Raw genomic sequence first — 21715 nt, 5'->3', positions numbered from 1 at the left:
GGCTTAGATAGTTTTTCCAATTCCATATTATAGCTTATGTTAATTTTCCGCACACTAGTTGTTTGACATAATGCTTGAATTGGTTAAGTTGTAATTTGGGGGTCTAAACGTTCAAGGGTGTTTTTACACATATTTGAACTTTCAGAAGTGAATATCCGTTCCTTCCCTCCACAGTAACGCCAATCCGCCACTTCTACCATCACTTGGAACAATTATTCCTTGGGTGAAGCCCAATTTATTCTGGAAGCCCTTCATCCTGTTGATGCTAGCTTTTGTTTCTATTAGGAAAATCACCACGGGGTTTTTTTGTTTCACCTCTTCTGTGAGGGTACGAACTGCCAGCGAAGCCCCCAAACCCCAGCAGTTCCAAGCAAGGACACTCATTGGGCTGGACGGGGCTGCCCAGCAGCCACCGCCACACCGCCAACCATTTTCCCATCCTCCTCACTGTTATTCTCTGCTTGAAGCTTTCCTTTTGCCCTCCATTTGCGTCATACATTTGTGTCCAGTTCTGATAAAGGTATATCACCTTTTCTTTTCTGGTTTAGTGGATCAGATATCTCTTGTGGGCTTTTGGTTTTAACTTGTCTGGCTAGGCGCTTCCAATGCCCACTTTTCGGGCCCAAAACCTCTACAGTCCAACCTTTTTCTTGGTCAAAACACATAGCTAATGGGCTTGACTCATTGTTGGCCCATATTTGGTTTTCTTTTTCCCCAAGCCTCGTGCTTACCACTTGCCGTGTGTTTTTTTCTTTTGCTTCAGGCTTTACTTCTGACCTACTCTCCTTTGCTTTTTCCCATTGCATGCTGTCTTCATGTTCTGTCCTGAGTCGTGTGCTCGTCAAAGGTACCTCACCTCTTTTAGCTTGAGTCTTTTCATCTTTTGCTTCGGTAATGTGGACCTTACCGTTTTCATGAAACATCTCCTCTCTCTCTTGGGTCAGCTCCCCCTGCCTCACACCTCCCAATTTGACTTGTTTGATGCTTGCCTCATCTTTCTGACACAAAGCCTGATCATTCACATGATGCTCCCTTACCGTTGGATTTTTCATCAGTCGGACATTTTCTCATATCGATGACTCCGCTGTAACCTCCTTACTAGCATCTCCATTTTCCGGTGAATATTCTCCTTTCTTGTTTTCATAATCTCGCCCCAGACGTCTCCCTGGTTCACCCCTCATCCATGATCCATATTGCATTTGTTCCCCACTGCCAAAAAATTCCTCTATCTTCTTTTCTAAACAATCTTTCTCTCCATGGTCTAGCTTTCTGCACCGGTAACAGAAATTAGGCAGCTGTTTGTACTTGAAAAAAATCCATCTGCTCTCCATGGACACATCTTCATGACCTTTTTCTTGTCTCTCCCATCTTCGAATTCTACAAGGAACAGATCCTCCTCAATTTCAGAAATATGTACTCCTTTGTTTGGTTTCCAGAGCATCTTCAGATTCTTCCTCAGGGCGTCTAGGATGATAGTGCGTTGAGTGAGTATTTTCATGACCACATAGTTCTTCCCGATCTCTTTCGTAACCCTTGTGCTATTGCTCCCCAGCTCGATATCTTCCTCCTTATCCTCCATAAAATTTAGCTTTTTCCACAGTTCTTCCAGTTCATCAGCCATCACACCTCTTTACCCCACACTCTGGTCTTTAACAAAAAAACAGGGGGGGGGTTACTACAACTGACCACACCACAGGGGGGAGGTCACTTTACTCCTGTAAGTAGTGTGCAAGACTCTCCACTGCCTCTATATGCAAAGGGCATAAGAGCCTGACATTGGTCCAAGGACAGTGTGGGATCAGTGTGGTCATAAGAAATAACTAGGGGCTGCTTATGGGCGCTATGTGTAAACTTTTGGAATTTCCACTGGGGACCTTGGAGGCTGAAGCAAAAGCAATGGAGGCTGGAATTGGTCTTGCGTGGGACTTGGGGCTAAAACACATTATCCTAGAAGGTGATGCTCAATTGATCATCCATGCATTGAAAGGCTATACGGCACCTGCTAAAACAATACTGAAGATCATTGAAGGCTCAAGGTTTTTTCTGGCTAGAGAGGCAAAGACTGTAGACAAACGTGTAATCTGGGTTGAAGATTCCCCACCTTGTATTGAGAATCATCTTATGTGTGATGTAATTGCATTGGACAGTTGTCCTCATCAATGAAAGTTTCTAATACAGTTTGACAATCAAAATATATATATATATATATATATATTATATGGTACAACAAATAACTTGAGCTTTTTCAACATATTTTTATCCACGTTTACTCAAAAATGTTGATAGAAGCATTAATTTTCTATAGTTGCATAACTCTAAAAAATGTTGAAAGTTCAAAAACGTGTACAAAACACCTTTGAACGTTTAGACCCCCAAAATACAACTTAACCAAATCAAGCAATATGTCAAACAGCTAGTGTGCGGAAACTTAACACATGCTATAATATGAATTTGGTTAAAAACTATCTAAGCCATAATAAAATAAAATCCACAGCAGATAATATAAAGGCAAAGATAGAGAGGAAGGAAGATGTAAACACAAAGACAACACGCGATGTGTTATCAAAGAGGAAACCGAAGTCCTCGGCGAAAAACCTCTCCGCCGCCCTCCAAGCGGTAATCAATCCACTAGAAAATACAGTTGGGATACAAGGACAGCAATAGACCCTCCAAGCCTAATCTACCCAGTGCACCTAAGCCCTCCAAGCTTCTTGCTCCAACGAGGTTGCGCCGAACCTTTTTCTTTTCTAGCTTCCTAAATTCCGCTACTAGACCGTAGCATCAACCAATGAAGATTGGCTCCTTCCTAACTGCTTCCCAGAAATCCAAACAACTGTCTCACAGTGATGATGATGGTGAGAACCAGGTTTGGTATAATGCCTCTCAAGGATTTGACAATGGAGAGGAAGAGAGTAGGGGAATTTGAAGAGACTCTATGGTAGAGATTGTGGGTGAAACAATCTGGTTTTTCTTTAGGGTTTCTCTCTCAAAATTCTCTCTGGAAGCTCTCTTTCAATCGTGGGTAAAAGGGGTATTTATACTGGAGTGGGAGAGGAATGTGAAACGTCAGGTTTTACAAAACAGGGGTGGCTCGCGGCTTGACTAAGTCGCGAGATCCAGTCGCGAGTTAACCGTATGGCCAGTTGTCCTGTTTTGTCATGTAGTGCTCCAGCTAGCATGACTGTTCATCTTCTAGCATGCTTGGCACGTGTGCTGCTTCTGGCGGCTTGCAGCCGCGAGTCACCCGCGAGTCCCAGCCGCGAGTCTCTGTTTTCTTGCACACTCTTAAGCAAACTTCACTCTATCTCACTCACTAACCTTACAACAAACCCACCTAAATACAGGGTTACTAAATGCTGAATTACAAGCAAATTTGGCATGGAATAAAGCCAATTAGATGGTTGAATAAATTCAACCTTACAATCTCCCCTTTTGGCTATTCCGTGACAAAACCCTAAAACAGACTCTAGACTTAACATGTGAGTTGGGAACAGTTGAACAAAACTCACTCACACCTAACTCTAGAAGCTATGAAGCACTTGAATCATATGAACATAATACTCCTAAAACACAACAATGCACCATGATCATTGTAAGCAGAAAATTATAAATGCATATGAAACAGACAATATATGATCAAGCAAAGATGGAGTTAATAAACAAACCATGGCTTGATCAACCAAGTGAACACCACAAGGTAGTGATCACAGTGCTCATTCACACTTGGAATGAACACAAGGACATACAAGTTAACAAGCACAAGGCAAGACACTTGTATGCTCAACACTCAACCAATGCATAACACACAAGGTATATGCATCTAGGAACAATCCTACAAGGGCACAAGAGTGACAGTACATAAACCAAAATGCAGAACATTTAGATTAAAGTACTGATTTCAACATAGCATAAAGGCTGCATTAAGCAAAGTACATACCATAAAGCCTACAAACTATGCATAAAACATTAACCCTAAAAGCTTACAAAAGCACATGGGTACAAACACAAAGACATCCTGAATAACATCATCAAAATATATTAAAGTTTAAACCAAGAGTATAAGTAATGAGTTAGAAACAACTATACCCAAAAACATAAGCATATATAAACAAAGTTTCTGAATTTGAAAACTATGACAACTCCCCCTCAACACATTACTCCCCCTTAAGATTTGCTTTTCTGCTTTTCATCATCAATGACATCTCCCCCTTTTTGACCGGAATGGCCAAAGGGTTACTGGTTATGCTGAGTGGTGAAGCTGTCAAGTTTTGCAGACAAGACATCAATCTGGTCTTGCATGGCTCTCATCCTGTCAGAGTGCTCAGTTTGGACTGCCCTGATCCCATCAAGTCTTTCCAGAATGATTTGGAAAGCATCTGGAGGTGTATCTGCAGAAGTTGAAGCTCTAGACCTTTTGCCACTCCTCCTGGGTGTTGAGGTTGATGCATGCCCTGCAGCCTCTGCTTCAGTCTCCATTGGGACACCCTCTCCTTCATCACCTTCATCTTCTTCTCCTGGAAGCCTAACACTTATCCTTTTGCAGGTAAGCTTCTTAATTGCAGAGGGTGTGGACATGGGACTGATGTCTTGAGGAATTGGAACACTCTTCCTTCTAAAAATCCTCATTAGCAAACTGGGAAAGATCAATTTAGGCCTAGAGGTTGTTCTAGTCTCATCCACAATGGTGTCATATATGTGGGAACTTATGTCTATGAAATTCTTTTCTTTGAGATCCATCAGAAAAACTGCTCTAGCACAATTGATTGTAGTCAATTTCTTAATGGGATAGAGGTTAAACATCATGATTATTGTTAGGCACCTCATGTCCACTGGAAAGGCAGTGGTATTCAAACATTTCCCTTCTCTCTGCCCACCTATCCTTTGTTGAACTGTTTCAATAGAAACACTCCTATCCTTGTAATTGATAAATTCTTCATCATCTAATCCTTCAAGCCCTAATGCATCATCTATGACATGTGCATCCAAAACGAATTCTTTACCTCTAACCCAGCAACTTAATTCATTCTCCTTTATCATAGCATTTGAGTAAAATTCCCTAATCAGGGGTTCACACACAACAGGGAAATCGCTCAGAAGATTTTCCCATCCTCTTCCTTCAAAACAGCTGGGAATAAAGGTTTGTCTTAAGTCCTCCAAATCTACAAATCTTTCTTGAATAATTCCTGCATTCAAGAAGTTATCCTTGTATCTCTCAAAGTGATGAACTGACCTAAACAGTTTAGAATCCATCTTTAATCTTTTGTCAGCCTTCTTTGCAGTAGATTTCTTCTTCTGAGGTGAGGGAGCCATCTGTGAACAATCAGAAAAGGCCACAACAACATAGAACAATATATGTGCATAACCAGTCAGTACCATGTAATTTACAAAGAGATATCATCCATACAAATGAACTTTGAACACTTAAACAATAAGCTACTTAGATCAATCACATGGAAAAACCAAGCCTAGGATAGGAAGCACATGAACAACATGGAGAAACTATCCTAAAGGCAAATATATGTCATTGAGACATATAATGGAAAAATGATATGACACACAATCAGTATTTTGAGGCTAACAGAAGCACCCAACAGATTAACACACTAGAACAAGCACATTCAGCACAGTAAAACACACAAAATCCAACGGAACATTTTGAAACAACGCAACAGCTCAAGATTAGATAGAATAAAAGACACACTAAGCTAAGCACAAGATGAAGAACAAAAAGGAAACAACTAAGATCACATCAAATACTAGCAGCAGCATTCGCAAGCTAAGCATGAACAAGGAGCAAAATCCAAAACACAAACCCATTTCAAAATCACAAACATATGCGAAAAATCAAAGGGAAAAGCACAAAATCAAGTCTAAAAGGGTGCAAGACTGAAAACCCATACCTGTAACTTGACGATTTTGAGCTACAAGAATGCAACAATGGAGATTGGAAATGGGAGCACGGAGTGTTTGGGAGGGAGATAGTCTAGAGAGAAGATGAACAGTCACAAAAGTTCGAGGGAAAACTGAAAACAGGTTTAAAAACTGCTCCTGTTTCTGCAAAACACGCGTTTTTCGCGACTTGATTAAGTCGCCACACAGTCGCCAGCTCAAGCCGCCAAAGCACTCAAGAACAAAAATTTGAAAAATTTTTCTAAGTGTTTTTCGCGACTGAATGGTCTTACCCACGAGTGAGTCGCGAGCTGAGCCGCGAAAATCTCTAAGTATGACCAGTTGTCTTGTTTTGTCCTGTAGTGCTCCAACTAGCATGACTGTTCATCTTCCAGCATGCTTGGCACGTGTGCTGCTTCTGGCGGCTTGCAGCCGCGAGTCACCCGCGAGTCCCAACCACGAGTCTCTGTTTTCTTGCACACTCTTAAGCAAACTTCACTCTATCTCACTCACTACCCTTACAACAAACCCACCTAAATACAGGGTTACTAAATGCTGAATTACAAGCAAATTTGGCACGGAATAAAGCCAATTAGATGGTTGAATAAATTCAACCTTACAAATGTTAATAGAAGCATTAATTTTCTACAGTTGTATGCAACTATGGAGCAAAAGAAAGGAAATCAGTATACTCATTTCAACAATTGTGATAACTATTGAGATAAATGTTAAAAATAAAGTGGCTCCCCCCCCCCCCCTTTTTTTTTAATTTTTTATTCCTCACCGTAAAAAAAGGATTAGATAAAAAATTTTAATTGAGAAAATTTTATCCACGGGTGGATAAATGTTGATATTGTTAATTATATATATTTTTTTCTGCTGTTTTTTTTTTTTTTTTTCCATGGTTTGTAAACGTAGAAAATGAAAGTTCAAATAGTGTATAAAACACCCTTGAACGTTTAAACCCCCAAATACGAAATTACCAACTCAAGTTTTATGACAAACAACAAGTGTGCGGAAAATGAACAAAAGCTATAAACATAATTTGTAAACAATTTAAGCCAATTAAAATCACAACCCACAGTAGATAATAAAAGACAAAGATAAAAGGGAAGGAGGATGCAAACACAAGAACAACACACGATGTGTTATCGAAGAGGAAACCAAAGCCCTCGGCGTAAAACCTCTTCGCCGCCCTCCAAGCGGTAAATAATCCACTAGAAAATGTAGTTGGGATACCTAAACAACAATAGACCCTCCAAGCCTAATCTATCCAGTGTACCTAAGCCCTCCAAGCTTCTTGCTCCAACGAGGTTGCGCCAAACCTATTTCTTTTTTAGCTTCTCGAATTCCGCTACTTGACCATAGCATCAACCAATGTAGATTGGTTCCTTCCTAACTGCTTCCCAGAACACCAAACAGCCCTCTCACAGTAATGGATATGGTGAGAAAAGGTTTTGGTAAAAGACCTCTCAAGTGTTTAACAATGGAGAGGAAGAGAGTTGAGGAATTTGAAAAGTCTCTTATGTAAAGATTGTGGATAAATCAATCTTGTTTTACTCTAGGTTTTCTCTCTCAAAATTCTCTCTGGAAGCTCCTTTTCTTTTGTGGGTATAAGGGGTATTTATACTGGGGTGAGAATAGAATGTGAAGAGTCAGGTTTTTCAAAATAGGGTTGGCTCGCGGCTTGACCTCGCAGCTTGATTGAGTCCCGAGATCCAACTGCAAGATAACAGAATGGTCAGTTGTCCTATTTTGTCCTGTAGTGCTCCAGCTAGCCTGACGCTTCAACTTCTAACATGCTTGGCACGTGTGCTGCTTTTGGTGGCTTGAAGCCGTGAGTCACCTGTGAGATCCAGTCACGAGTCTCGGTTTTCTTGCACACTCTTGAGCATTTCAACACTCTATCTCACTCACTACCTTACAACAATCCCACCTAAATATAGGGTTACTAAATGCTGAAATACAAGCAAATTTGGCACGGAATAAAGCTAACAAGATGGATGATTAAATTCAACCTTACAGAAAATTAGGAACGCACTTCCCTCTATGAAATTATGTATTTACTTAATTCTCACAAACACGGACAAAAGCAGATTGTTCTCCCTCTTCGAATTCCCTATTTTTTTCTCAATAGCTTTTGTTCTCCCTCTCTCTCTCTTTAACACTCTCATCACTCTCTTTCACAGAAAAACCTAAGTTTATTTTCTTCGTAGATCGATATCTTTTGGTTTTGTCTGCTTGAATTGGAAATTTTCAATTTCGAGGCTTTGGTAAGTGATTTTCTATATTTGTTTTAGTTTTGTGTTAAGAAGCATGATCAAAAGAGTGAGAATGAAGCAGTGGTGAAGAAAGTCAGCAAGGCTCGTGTAAAGAAGACTAAAGTACAAAAGAAGATAATAAGTCTAAACGACAGTAGTATTGGTGTTCTGCTAAGAAAGCTACTTGTAGTATTAAAAGGTTAAGTGCAGCACGTGAAATGCATTTGGGAGAGTTGGCTAAGTTACTAGTAGATAGATGGCTAGTTGTTATTGGAAGCGTGCAAATAGGAAAATCTATTAGAGGCAGTTAGTGAACTTCCCGCTCTTTTATCTTCTGGTAGAGTAGTAATCGATAGTATAAATGTAAAGTAGTGCATTATAATTCACTTACATCTTGTAATTATAAAAATTAAGCAATAAGAATTTTCTCTCTTACTCAAAAAATTCTCTCTCTAGTTCTTGAAGTCCCTTGTATTTTCTTTGATTTTCTTTGCTTGATTTGAATACTCTGTTTAGTTTCTGATCTTTAACATTTTGTAATTCTATTTCTGGTTAGATCTCTGAATTCCATGCAATTTTTCCTGCTTTCTCATCTATTTGATTGATTATTGGAGCTCGGTGCTGTTGATTTTTTTTTTTTTTTTTAATTTTAGAATCCCTATATCTGGAGGATTTTGAAAATTAGGGTTTACACAATACATGGTTATGGTGATGAGGTAATTAGACTTGTTGAAACTAAGATAAACTTGGTGAAATCACTATTTTAGCGCTTTTTTATACTCTTATAAAAGTACGCCATTGTTTTTTAGCAGATTTGAGTCTTCTGAGTAGAACAATGATTAGAATTATGGCAAAAAGGAGGATAATAAAGATGATGGATTTGATGAGTATAAGAGTGGAAGTGGAGGGGAAAATGCCACGGTGGTGTCTGTGGCTATGGATTTGGGATTATAAGTGATGGTGCTTTTGTGTGTGGCTGTTTGCAGTACTAAGACCAGGTGGGCTTGTTGGTGCAATCGTTTTGTTGACTTCCATGAGCACAAAGAGCAATGCAAGATAGAAAAATGGCAAAGCCTTAGACAGAGAGATGAGTTTTTCTAAAAGGTGGGTTTCAACTTTGTATTAGATAGATTCACAGATATTTTGGTAAGGACACATTAATTATTCATTTTGAAAAAGTTTGTATAAAGAATTGAAAAAACTGTAAAAACAGTAAATTATTTTTTCATAAAATGGTTTATTAATATATGCCTAAAAGCATACATTAATAAATCCCTTTTGATAGTAGCTTCTATCACCAATGAGGGTGGACTAGAAAACTGTGCCAATAAAATTGCTGCTTGACCACAAGTAATAGAAAGGCCGTACAATTTTTGGTTGCCTAGTGCCATTAAATAAAAAGAAATAAAAGAAAGAGAGAGGAGGAAATAGATGGGATAGAAAAAAGGAATAACTAAACAAACTTGATAATTCTATCCTTGACAATCTTTTGTCTTTGTTATTCTGCTATGATGTGTTCAATTTTTGTTCATCATTGTCCTTTGATTTGAACAAAGTTTCTTTCCAAACTATTTTATAGAGAAACTCTACAAACTCCTCATACATCTCTATATTGAGTGTGAATTTTTAAAATCTAACAGCTAGATTGCATGTTTTTATTATACTATTCATGTATGTACAATTTCAAGAAGATCAAAGATCAATTGCTATCTTATCAAACAAATATTAAAATTTCAATTTTTTATGATCTAAAATTGTATTTAAAAATTAAGTTTATTGATCGAATAGTAAATAATATCCAATTTGAATAAAATTTGAAATGTATGTTAAGAACGTAAAGAATATGAAATTTAACGATTAAATTTTCAAAATTCACACCAAAATATATATATATATATATATATATATAAGAAGCTTGAAAAGTTTCTCTCTAAACTAGTTTGGAGAGAAACTTTGTTCATTTTATGTTATAGGCTTGATAAGATACTTGATACTCTGTTGTTTCTTCTAATAGTGTACGGCAAAGGGTCTCAACTTTGTGTGATTCTTAATTAGATTTTTATTTTATTTTATTTTATTTTTTATATTTGGCTGTCAAGTATCAACATTAACATATCTCCCAATTTACAGTGCCCATGGATCTGGTTGAGTTGATAAACACACAGAAGTTGACTTACAAAAATTCATCCAAATCTAGTGCTAGTACCTTAAAAGAAGGGTCTTGAGAAGAGTAGTCTAGATAGGTTTCAATGACAGAGGGATTAGGCAAAGGACTAAAACTTACTGCTATTTTGAAATTCTGTTAGTCTCCTAAAACTTAATGCTAGTGGAAACCTCTAATAGCTAAAACTTATTTTTTTATAAATGCAATAATCATATGCATAGTGCATTAAATATATCATTGTGAAGAGTATATCTGTATTTAAGATTAGCCACTACATGGCTTTCTATAATTTCCAAATTGTAGAAGCCATCATATTTATGTACAATTATTGCAGAGGCCACCAAGTTATGGATTTATATAAAATCTTCACCAAACTTAATATATAGAATGGTATTCTAATGTAAAATAAAGGGTTATAGAGTAAGAAGTCTCCTCTTCTTCATGTCCATGATATGTCTTTGGAAATTTCTTAGCTCAATAGGCTCACAAGAACTTTAGGAGTATCATAACTAATATCAGGTTGTGTCAGAAGAGCTAAGCTCATATATTATGTGGCTTTATTAAATTCGAATTATTTCTTACTGTATCCCAAAGCATGTGCTCTAATTTAAAGTATGCTAGACTAGAATTGATTTGGGATATCTTCATTTTGACAGTTAATTTCTTATGTTTTATGTGTTTTGTAGATCAATGAGGCTCTTGAAAACAATCCAGCATACGCTACTATCTATGTTGGCAACCTTTCCCATGAGGTAATAAGAAATGCATTAAATTTTGGTAATTTCTTAATTCTTGCACATAGCACACTAATGTAGGACAGATTTGTTGTCTTTGTACACTATTCCCTGACTAATATGTAACTGCTCCAAATATTGTAGGGACTTTTTTTTTTTTTAAATTAAAGAAAATCCCAAATATACATGCGTGAACTTATTCAAAGTAAATATTTTCTTTAATGAAAAAATAGCATCACATAGAAGTAGTCCATTACTGAATCAAGAAGAATAGAATATATGAATTCATAAAAAATACATTGTTGCTTTAATAGAATGAAAATTATCATTACATGCTTCAAAAGTGATCATTTTTTAATAAGAAAGAACAAAATCCTTGAAAAATGGGTACACCTAACAAAACTATACAAGAATAGAAAGTGCTTTTAGAAAATTTTGGGCCCAGTATTTAAAATACATTTTTCAAGAAAGGATTATTGTGGCTCTAGAGCTGACAAAAAAAAAAAAAAAAAAAAAAAAAAAATTTGAGCTTTGGGTGAATAGCCATTCAACCACTTAATGGATTAGCTATTGGGCCTATTTATTTCTTCAAAAACTCCTTATCTCAACCATTAATTGTGTAGTTCCAAACTAGAATTATGAACCTAATTAAGATTAAATTGGGTAATAATTTTGTGAGGCCAATTGGGCCTATAAATAGACTCATTTAGACCCAACATGAGTAACAGTGTTACTACACCAAAAATTTAGCAATCACAAGCATTCTTTTACACTAATAAATGTAGAGATTCTTGGCAAGGAAGGGTATTCTAGACATATGACATTTGTTGGGCTGTTGCATCCTGGGGGAGACAAGTTTGTAAAAGTCTGCACTAGTTACAAAATTTAGCCAACCAAAGGCTTGAATCTTCTTAAAGAGAGCGAGTATCGCGCCTCAGTCTAAATAGTGTTTTGTCTTTTTTTTTAATCTCAAATAAATAATATTCAAAAGTATTTTTCAGTTTTTCTTTGTTTTATTTCCATTATTATTGTGTTTACACCAACAAAAAGTGATCATTACAAAATCACAAAAGAGAGAATCCATGGAACAAGCGGTGCACCTTAGAAAAGCTGTTTGGGAACTTATTCAAATTACACAATAGCATGAATGAAATTAAATGTCCATTACTTAATTCCTAATTGACCATTTACTAACTCAACAAGTATAGAATAGGTAGAATAGCACACTAAAGAAAGCCACTTGGAACTTATTTAAAATAAATATTTTCTTTAATGAAAAAGTAGCATTACATAGAAGCAATCCATTACTGAATCAAGAAGAGTAGAATATATGAATTCATAAAAATTACATTGTTGCTTTAGGCTGCTTTTGGAAATATGTAAAATGTTTTCCAAGTGTAAAATATTTTCAGTTGAAAATATTTTCCGTAAAGGAAAACATTTTTTGTTGTTTGACTGTATTGTGAAAATTACACCGGAAAATTATTTCTTGGGTTTGGTCTTAGATGTAAAAAATCTATTTTAAAAAAATGTAAACCCAAGCCAGCCACCACCACCAAGGACAAGCACAACCCACCACTGCCCACACAAAATCCAAATCGGGAAAAGGGAAAAAACTGCCACCATTGCTCCTTTGCCATTACCACCTATAGAAAATCCACCACCACCCACCAAAACGCCACCACCCATACCACACAAAAACCAACAATACTCCACCACCCACACCAACATAACAACAACAAAATCAGAGATCAAAGAAAATGAAAATTAGACACAAAACCCAGTTAGGGGCTTGGTTTGGGTTAGAGAGAAAAAGTGAGAGGAGAGAGAGAAGACACTAGATCAGTGACATACAGTGTTTGATTCGGCCTTGGTTGGTCAAAGGGAAAGAGAAAGAAGGCAGATCGGCAAGTGGCATCGACGAGATTGAGAGGGGATGATCTGACCCAAAGGGCAGGGGTGATGAGATCGAGAGGAGGACGAGGCGATCTAGAGGGTGGCAACAACGAGCTTCAGGCAGTGGCAACGATCAGACTCGGTTCAATCTTTCTTTCTCTTTCTCAGTTGGAAATGGTTTGAAAGTAAAATAGAAGTGTAATCTATTTTACACTCATAGCCCACATATTTTACGGTCAATGAATGAGATTTTCGAGTTGAACGAATTTTCTGAGCATCCCAAAAAACAAGCATAGTGTAAAATGTTTTCTTAATTTCCTTTACAGCTAAAACAAACGCAACCTTGATAGAAAGAAAATTATAATTGCATGCTTCAAAAGTGATCATTTTTTAATAAGAAAGAACAAAATCCTTGAAAAATTGGTACACCTAACAAAACTATACAAGAATAGAATGTGCTTTTTGAAAATTTGGGCCATATATTTAAAATACATTTTTTCAAGGAAGGATTTTTGGGGCTCTAGATCCCACAAAAAAACTTGGACCTTCGGGTGAAGAGTCATTCATCTGCTTAATGGATTAGCTATTGGGCGTATTTATTTCTTCAAAAACTACTTATCTCATACATTAAAGGTTTAACCCCAGCCTAGAATTATGGACCTAATTAATCAGATTAATTTGGGTAGTAATTTTGTGAGGCCCATTGGGCCTATAAATAGACTCATTCAAACCTAACACAAGTAATAGCATTACTACACTAAAAAAATTCAGCAATTACAAGCATTCTTATACACTAAAAAATAGAGGGATTTTTGGCAAGGAAGGATGTTTTAGTCATATAACATTTGTTAGGCTGTTGTATCTTAAGGGAGATAAGTCAGAAAAGGCTACACTGGTTACAAAGTTTAGCCAACCAAGAGCTTAAATCTCCTTAAAGAGAGTAAGTATCACGTCTTAGTTCAAATAGTGTTGTCTTGTTTTTTTAATCTCAAATAAATAATATTCAGAAGTATTATTCAATTCTTTGTGTTATTTCCATTATCATTATGTTTGCATTAGCAAAAAGTGATCATTACAAAATCACAAAGGAGAGAATCCATGGAACAAGTGGTGTACCCAAAAAAAACTGTTTGGGAACTTATTCAAATTACACAATAAATCAAATTAAATGTTCATTACATAATTCGTAATTGATCATTTACTAACTCAACAAGTATAGAATAGATAGAAAAAAGCGAGACACTAAAGAAAGCCACTTTGAACTTATTGAAAGTAAAAATTTTCTTTATTGAAAAATAGCATTACATAGCTCAAAAGCAATCCATGATTGAATCAAGAAGAATAGAATATATGAATCATTAAAATAACATTGTTGCTTTAATAGAAAGAAAATTATCATTACATGCTTCAAAAGTGATCATTTTTTAATAAGAAAGGACAAAATCCTTGAAAAGTTAGTACACCTAACAAAACTATACAAAAATAGAATGTTCTTTTAGAAATTTTTGGCCCAATATTTAAAATAAATTTTTTCCAGGAACGATTTTTGGTGCTCTAGAGCCAGCCCACAAAAAAACTTGGACCTTTGGGCCGAATAATTCGGGAATGTTGCTGATTTTTAAAGGAATGGATGGGCTTTGGGCCCATTTTTTTAAAATTTCCTCTGACTGTATCCTCTAGGAACGGTGAGTTGGAATCTATGTTGGAGATTTCTAGCTCAACTTTATCCTATGACTTTCTGTTCTATATTTCTAACTTTTCTCAAAGCTCTTCTTCTGAAAAATTACTGCAACTTCGTTTTCTTCATTTCACTATGTTTATGTTTTCAATCAAAGAAACACCATTATAAGGGTGTGTTTGAATACCGCTTATTTGCAGAAAACTAACTTATTACTGAAAATATTGTAGCAAAATAATTTTTTATGGTGTGAATAATGCGATGGGACTCAAATTTACCTAGAAATTTACGTTTTGCTGAGTTTGGTGGTCCGTGAACAGTACTCATAAGACCCACCAAAAAAACGCAAAATGCACAGATTGAGCAAAACGCCCAATCCAAACTCACGCTAAAGCAAGAATGTCCCTCCTCATTTGGGAGAGAAGTATGGAGTATGTTGAGGTCCGAAAAGATCATAGCAAATAAGCCCAAAAAGAATAAGTTAAACCCAGCCCGGAAGGAAAATTCAAACTAAGCCCAAAGTAATTATACAGGAGACCCATGAGGGAATAAAAGAAAGGCCCAGAGGATCCCGAAGCCCAGAAAAGAGAAGCATCCAAAGAAAAAAAGAGAGAGAAGACCACGGCAAAATATAAGAAGCAAGGATCCTCAGGAACCATCAATAGGCGCGAATCCCTTCAGGCACAAAGAAAAAAAAAGGAAGACTGGGACAGCTCGATAGAAAAAAGACAGAAAAAATGAAAACAAGAAAACAAAAGTAAAAAAGAGCGCTAGCGACCTCTCATGGCACAGACAGAAGAAGCCTCGGGGAACCAAGACAGGGAAGAAGAATGATAACAAACGATCTTTAAACGGAAAGAACAGGATTCCGCCCAAATAGGAAAGATAGGAGGCGCCAGAAGTGAGGATGCCGAGAAGGGCATACCTCAGCACTCCCAAAGAAGATGGCCAACCAGAGGCTTTCAAAAGAATCAGAACTGAGAGAAGGAAAGAATGAGAAGAAACGGAAAAGGGACTTATCGAGACAACAGGGACAAGACATACTCTGTTCGCAAAAGAACAAAACAGGGGAACCAATGGTTCCCCGGGAAGCCCAGACAACTCCATTATAAAAGGAGGGGATGGGTTGCGAAGAAGAGGCAGCGAAAAAAAAAAAGTGAGAAAGAAAGAAGAAATTCTCCAGAAAAAGAACTATCAGAGAAAATCAAGAGTGAAGAGAAAATATTAAGGGAAAACAAAATATTACTTCCCGGTATCCTGTAAAAGCCACTATTGCACATACTCGGATTCAACGAGAATCAGACTTTGCAAGTTTTGAAGGCTGAAATAGTCATTCAAGACTGCAATTTTTGAGCTTGATTGAACCTTGTAGCACGTCCTAGTGAGCTTTCTGTAATCAAACAGACAACGTATTAATGAAACTTTGCTTCATATTTCCCAGGATCCCCACAGCATTAATTTTTATCGCTTAGTTAATCCTGTTTCTTTCCTCCTGAATTTACCTTGTTAATTTTTGGCATTCTACGATATCCTTGTTTGTTATCTTGTTTGTATTTTCAGGAGTATTCTCTGTATTTCACTTGATTCTTAAATAGCTTGTTAGCTGCGGTGAGTCAAGGCCCGGTCCACCAAATCCTCCTTTTTCATTTAGGCCTAGGATCCTTGGGCCTAAGTGTCACGAAAAAGGGACTCTCACATTTTGGCGACTCCGTTAGGGACTGGGCAAAGAAGAAGGAAGAAGCAATCCCTTCACAGAGAATGCCTCCAAGACAAAGAAACAGCAAAGGAACTAATGTGCCACCTACGGCCTCTGAGCCCGTAGGAGAAAACGAGGTAGCTTCCAGGCAAGGAGGTGGGATACCCTTGGTAGAGCAGGAGGTTGTGTCGGAACAAAGACACGCAAGGCAGGAACCAGACCTCATGGCCAGGATGACAACAATGTTAAAGGATCTAGAGCAAGAGGTTCGCCTTCTCAAAGAAGGCAGGACACAGGAAATCAGAGACAATGTTCCCCCTACTGGGCACCAAGATGGGACGCAGCCAGAAGGAGGGTCAGCAGTGGGAGGAAGAGCCAACCCTCAGTGCTTGACACTAGCAGATGTCAATGCCCTCCTGGAGCAAGAAAGGGAAAAACACTCAAGGATCCCCAAGCAATTCTCTCGGAATCCCCCATTCCCTCCAGAACTTCTTGGCAAACCATACCCTAAGGGGTACGAACCCCCAAAGTTCCATCCTTTTGATGGGAGGAACGGGAGTGCTGTGGAACATGTGAGCAGGTTTGTCCACACTATGGGCCCCTATGCAGGAGACAGAGAATTATGTCTAAAGGAATTCGCCAAATCCTTAGTGGATAGGGCATACACTTGGTACACCACGCTGAGACCCGGGTCCATCAAAACATGGGATGAGATGATGGAGAAATTTTGCGCCAAATATTACCCTGGTGAAGACAAAATCACTTTCCAGAATCTGCAAATGGTGAGGCAGAGACCTGGAGAAGATCCTATTCAATTCATCAAAAGATTTGAAGATGTGTCCCTAGACTGCTATGGGGACCATGAAGAAAAGGAGCTCGTGGAAACCTGTATAGCCAACATGCTTTTTTATTATAGGCTCAACCTTGAAAACCTATGTATCACACAGTTTGCTGACCTGTTACAGAGAACCAGAAGGACGGCGCAAACCATGAGGACAAAAAGGCTACCCGCATCCCAAGCTATGACAGCATCAGTAGGAGAGAAAAGGAAGAGACCAGAAGGGAAGGTGTTCGAGGAACCACCAGTGATCCCATGTACAGCTGAGGAATTAAGCCATGTCCTAGACAAATGGATCAGAGATGGAGTTGTTAGGTCATTCACTGTGTCCAGGCCACCAACTGAAGAAGAAAGGAAGAACCCTTTATTTTGCAGAATCCATAATTATGTCAAGCAGTCCACCAAGGATTGCTGGACCCTTCGCAGACTCTTCCACAAAAAGTTGAGAGAAGGAACCCTGGAGCTCACCCAGAAGGAGCTGGAAGTACAGAGGAACCCCTTGCCTAACCACAAAGGAAAAGGGGTGGTAGCAGTAGTAATACATGGGAACTCGGCAGAAGCAGGAGAATCTGAAGGATCCTTCCACCCGAGTACAGTCAGGACCCTCCAGAAGAATCCTAAGTTCAGGTCACTATTCAATCAATTAGGATTCGGACCAGAAGCAAGAAGGGTGGCCACAGAGTCTCTCATGAGCATAGCAGCAGATTCAGGGATGGAATGCTTTACAGCTGAGTCACATGCTAGTCGAGCTTTCCTGGAGACAACCAATGCAATAACTTTCACTGATGAAGATATGGAGATTGAGCACCCAGACCACCGTAGACCCCTTTATCTAATGGCCACCATAAACGGTGTTCAAGTCAGAAGAGCACTGGTGGATACAGGGGCATCACTCAATCTCATAGCCTTGAGTACCCTAGAAGCTGTTGGCTTAGTTGACAGAAGGATCCTGGGGGCTCCCATAGAAATAACAGGATTTGGAGGATCGGTGGAATCAACAGAAGGATACATGCAGCTAGCCTTAAGGGTAGGGCCAATAGTAGCTTTGACAAGGTTTCATGTGATTAATGCAGAAGTTTCTTATCACGTGTTGCTGGGACGCCCGTGGCTTCATAAACATCGCCTTATTCCATCCACGTTCCATCAATGCATTAAAGGGAGGCTGAATGGAAGGCCCATAAGGATCCCTGCCAACCATAATCCTTTCAGCCAGGAAAAAGTGAACTTTGCAGAAACAATGTTTTATGATGAGTTGGAACCAGATGATGAGAACCCCGCCCCAGGGACCCTAGGGGCACCTGTCCTATAAGAAGAAGAAGGAGGGAGGGGCACCCGTGACCTGAGGAACCTTCTAGAAAGAAAAAGACAAAAAAGGGAGCCCAGCTCTTCAGGATCTCGAGAATGTGTGGTGGTGTGGGAACCTGGGGGAAGACTGATCTATCGTTTGTGAAGGTGCACGGGACCCGAATGCATTGTGTAGGAAGGTCCCGGACCACCAAGATGCATGATGGCCCAAGAAGTAATCCCAGAAGAACCAGTTAAGGAGGCCCAGATTCAGCCTGAGGAAGAATTAAAGGAAATAGATTTGGGGACAGAACCAGGATCCCGAAAGCCTGTCTTCATTAGCAGTCAATTGGTGGCTCAAGAAAGAGAACAACCGGTAACCTTGCTTCAAAAATACAAAGATGTGTTTGCATGGACCTATGATGAAATGCCTGGTCTAGACCCAGGATTGGTAGTCCATTCTCTTAATGTAGACCCAGGAATGAGGCCAGTAGTCCAACCAGCTAGGGTCTTCCACACTAAGGTAGAAGCTCAAATAGTTCAAGAGGTCAAGAAATTGCTAACAGCTGGTTTTATCAAACCCATCCAACACCCAAAATGGCTCTCCAACATTGTACCTGTGAAGAAGAAAAATGGTCAGATCCGTTGCTGTGTAGACTTTCGTAACTTGAACAAGGCATGTCCTAAAGATGAATTCCCCTTGCCCAATATCGACCTCCTTGTAGATTCAGCTGCAGGAAACTCAATGTTCTCATTTATGGATGGGTACAGTGGATACAACCAAATCCGCATGGCAGCCAAAGATGCAGAGAAGACGGCATTCAGAACTCCGATTGGGAACTTTTATTACACTGTAATGCCCTTTGGCCTCAAAAATGCGGGGGCTACATATCAGCGGACCATGACAGCCATTTTCCATGACATGATGCATGAGGAGATGGAAGATTATGTAGATGATATTGTGGTCAAGTAAAAAACCAAAACAGGACATTTCCAAGTACTTGAGCAAGTCTTTGAAAGATGCAGGAAGTACAAGTTATGTATGAACCCCATGAAGTGCGCCTTTGGAGTGTCTGCTGGAAAGTTCCTTGGATTCCTGGTACATCACAAAGGCATAAGCGTGGACCCAGCCAAGGCCACAGCTATCACCACAATGAGAAGACCAACTACTGTAAGGGAACTCAAAAGCTTCCTGGGAAGGGTCTCCTATATTAGGAGATTTGTGCTTGGTTTAGCCTTAGCTACCGCAGGCCTATCCAAACTGTTAAAAAAGGGGAATGAATTTATCTGGGGGACAGAGCAGCAAGAAGCTTTTCAAAGAATTCAGAGCATCATGAATCATCTGCCCACCCTCCAGGCACCAGTACGTGGGCGACCTCTGTTGCTATACTTAGCATCAAACTCTCAGGCAATAGGTGCTTTGCTGGCACAAGAAGATGACCAAGGAAATGAGCAGCCTGTATACTATGTAAGCAGAACACTCAAGGATACCGAGACCAGGTACCCCAGAATAGAGAAAGCCTGCCTAGTGATCATTTATGCATCCCAAAGGTTGAAGAGGTACTTCTCAGCTCACCAAATCCTCTTGGTAACCAAGTCTCACCCCATAAAAGCGCTCCTGCACCAGCCCCTTCTCACAAGAAGGATAGCACAATGGCTAGTGTTGCTCTCACAATATGATATAGGTATAAGAACTCCCAAGGCTGTCAAAAGCCAGGCCATAGCAAATTTGCTAGCTCAATTCCCAGGAAAGGAGGAAGGCCCGCTGAGTGAAGAAATCCCTGGTGAGGTAGCAGTGGTGGAGATCCCAGGGAAGAAATGGACCATGAGGTTTGATGGGTCGGCTACAGCAACTTCAAATGGGGTAGGAATTGTACTAAGCTGTGAAAATGGGGATATCATGCCCCTATCTTTTAAGCTTGGTTTCTCATGCTCTAATAATGCAGCTGAATATGAGGCATACTTAACTAGGTTGAATATAGCACTCAGCATAGGAGTGAAACATATGAGAGTGTTGGGAGATTCCAATCTTGTAGTCTCCCAAGTGAAAGGTGACTTTGCATTACGGGAACAAAGCTTAGCAGCCTACAGGACTTGGGCACAAAGGCTGGAGATGAAATTTCACACCTTCAGCATAGAATACACTCAAAGAAGTGAAAACAAGTTTGCTGATGCGCTCGCCACCCTGGGATCCCAAATACCGCTTAATGGGAGGGATACGCTGATAAAAATAGGAAGGCAGGAACATTCTATTGTAAGGATCCTCCAAGGGATGTACCCTGGAGAGTCCAAACAGTGGGACTAGAGGGACGAAGTCAAAGAAAATATGAAAGAGGTAGGTCCTAGAGGGAACATCAAAGAACTAATGGATTACACTCAGATAGAAGGAGAATTGTATAGAAGGTTGCCGGGAGGGATACTGTCCAGATGTATCACTGAGAAGGAAGGAAAGTCGAAACTAGAAGAATTAAACGCCCAAGTATGTGGAGTTGCAGAAAAGGTCAGCCTATACAGAAGGATGCAACGCATGGGGTATTACTGGCCAGATATGGACAAGGAAGCAGCAATCACACAGGGGAAATGCCAGGAATGTCGTGTGGCAATTGATAAAGAAGAAAGCTACGCGGTGTTTATTGCAGAAGATTGGCGAGTTCCTTTCATAGGATACCTGGCTCAGGGGATCTTGCCAACCGACAGGAAACTGGCCCACAAGCTCAAAAAGTTAGCGTGCAGGTATTTCCTGCAGAATGATGTTTTATTCAAAAAAGGATACCATGGGGATCCCCTCAGGTGCCTGGGACCAAAGGAAGCTAGAGAAGTAGTCAGAGAGGTACACTCTGGAGATTGTGGAAGTCACCCAGGGAAAAGAAGGCTGTACAAGCAGTTACTGTTGTTGGGATATTACTGGCCAACGATGAAAAGGGACTCTAAGGAGCTGGTCAAAACTTGTCATGCTTGCCAAGTCCTGGGAGATGCAATTCACACTCATCCAAATGTCCTACAGGATATGACGACGCCATGGCCTTTTCATACTTGGGGGCTCGATCTCATAGGGCCTATAAACCCTCCATCCAACGGTTATATATGGATCTTGGCAGCCACGGAGTACTTTACAAAATGGATAGAGGCCATCCCCTTGAAAAAAGCTACTGGAGCAGCTGTGGCAAATTTCATTCGAGACCACATCATTACAAGGTTCGGGATCCCCAAAAGATTGATCAGTGACAATGGAACCCCATTCATAAACAAAGATGTGAAGGGATTAACTGAAGCAT

The sequence above is a fragment of the Quercus robur genome, chromosome 5 (assembly GCF_932294415.1).
Source record: "Quercus robur chromosome 5, dhQueRobu3.1, whole genome shotgun sequence".
NCBI classification, from domain to species: Eukaryota; Viridiplantae; Streptophyta; class Magnoliopsida; order Fagales; family Fagaceae; genus Quercus; species Quercus robur.
Note: the sequence above shows the minus strand (reverse complement) of the source record.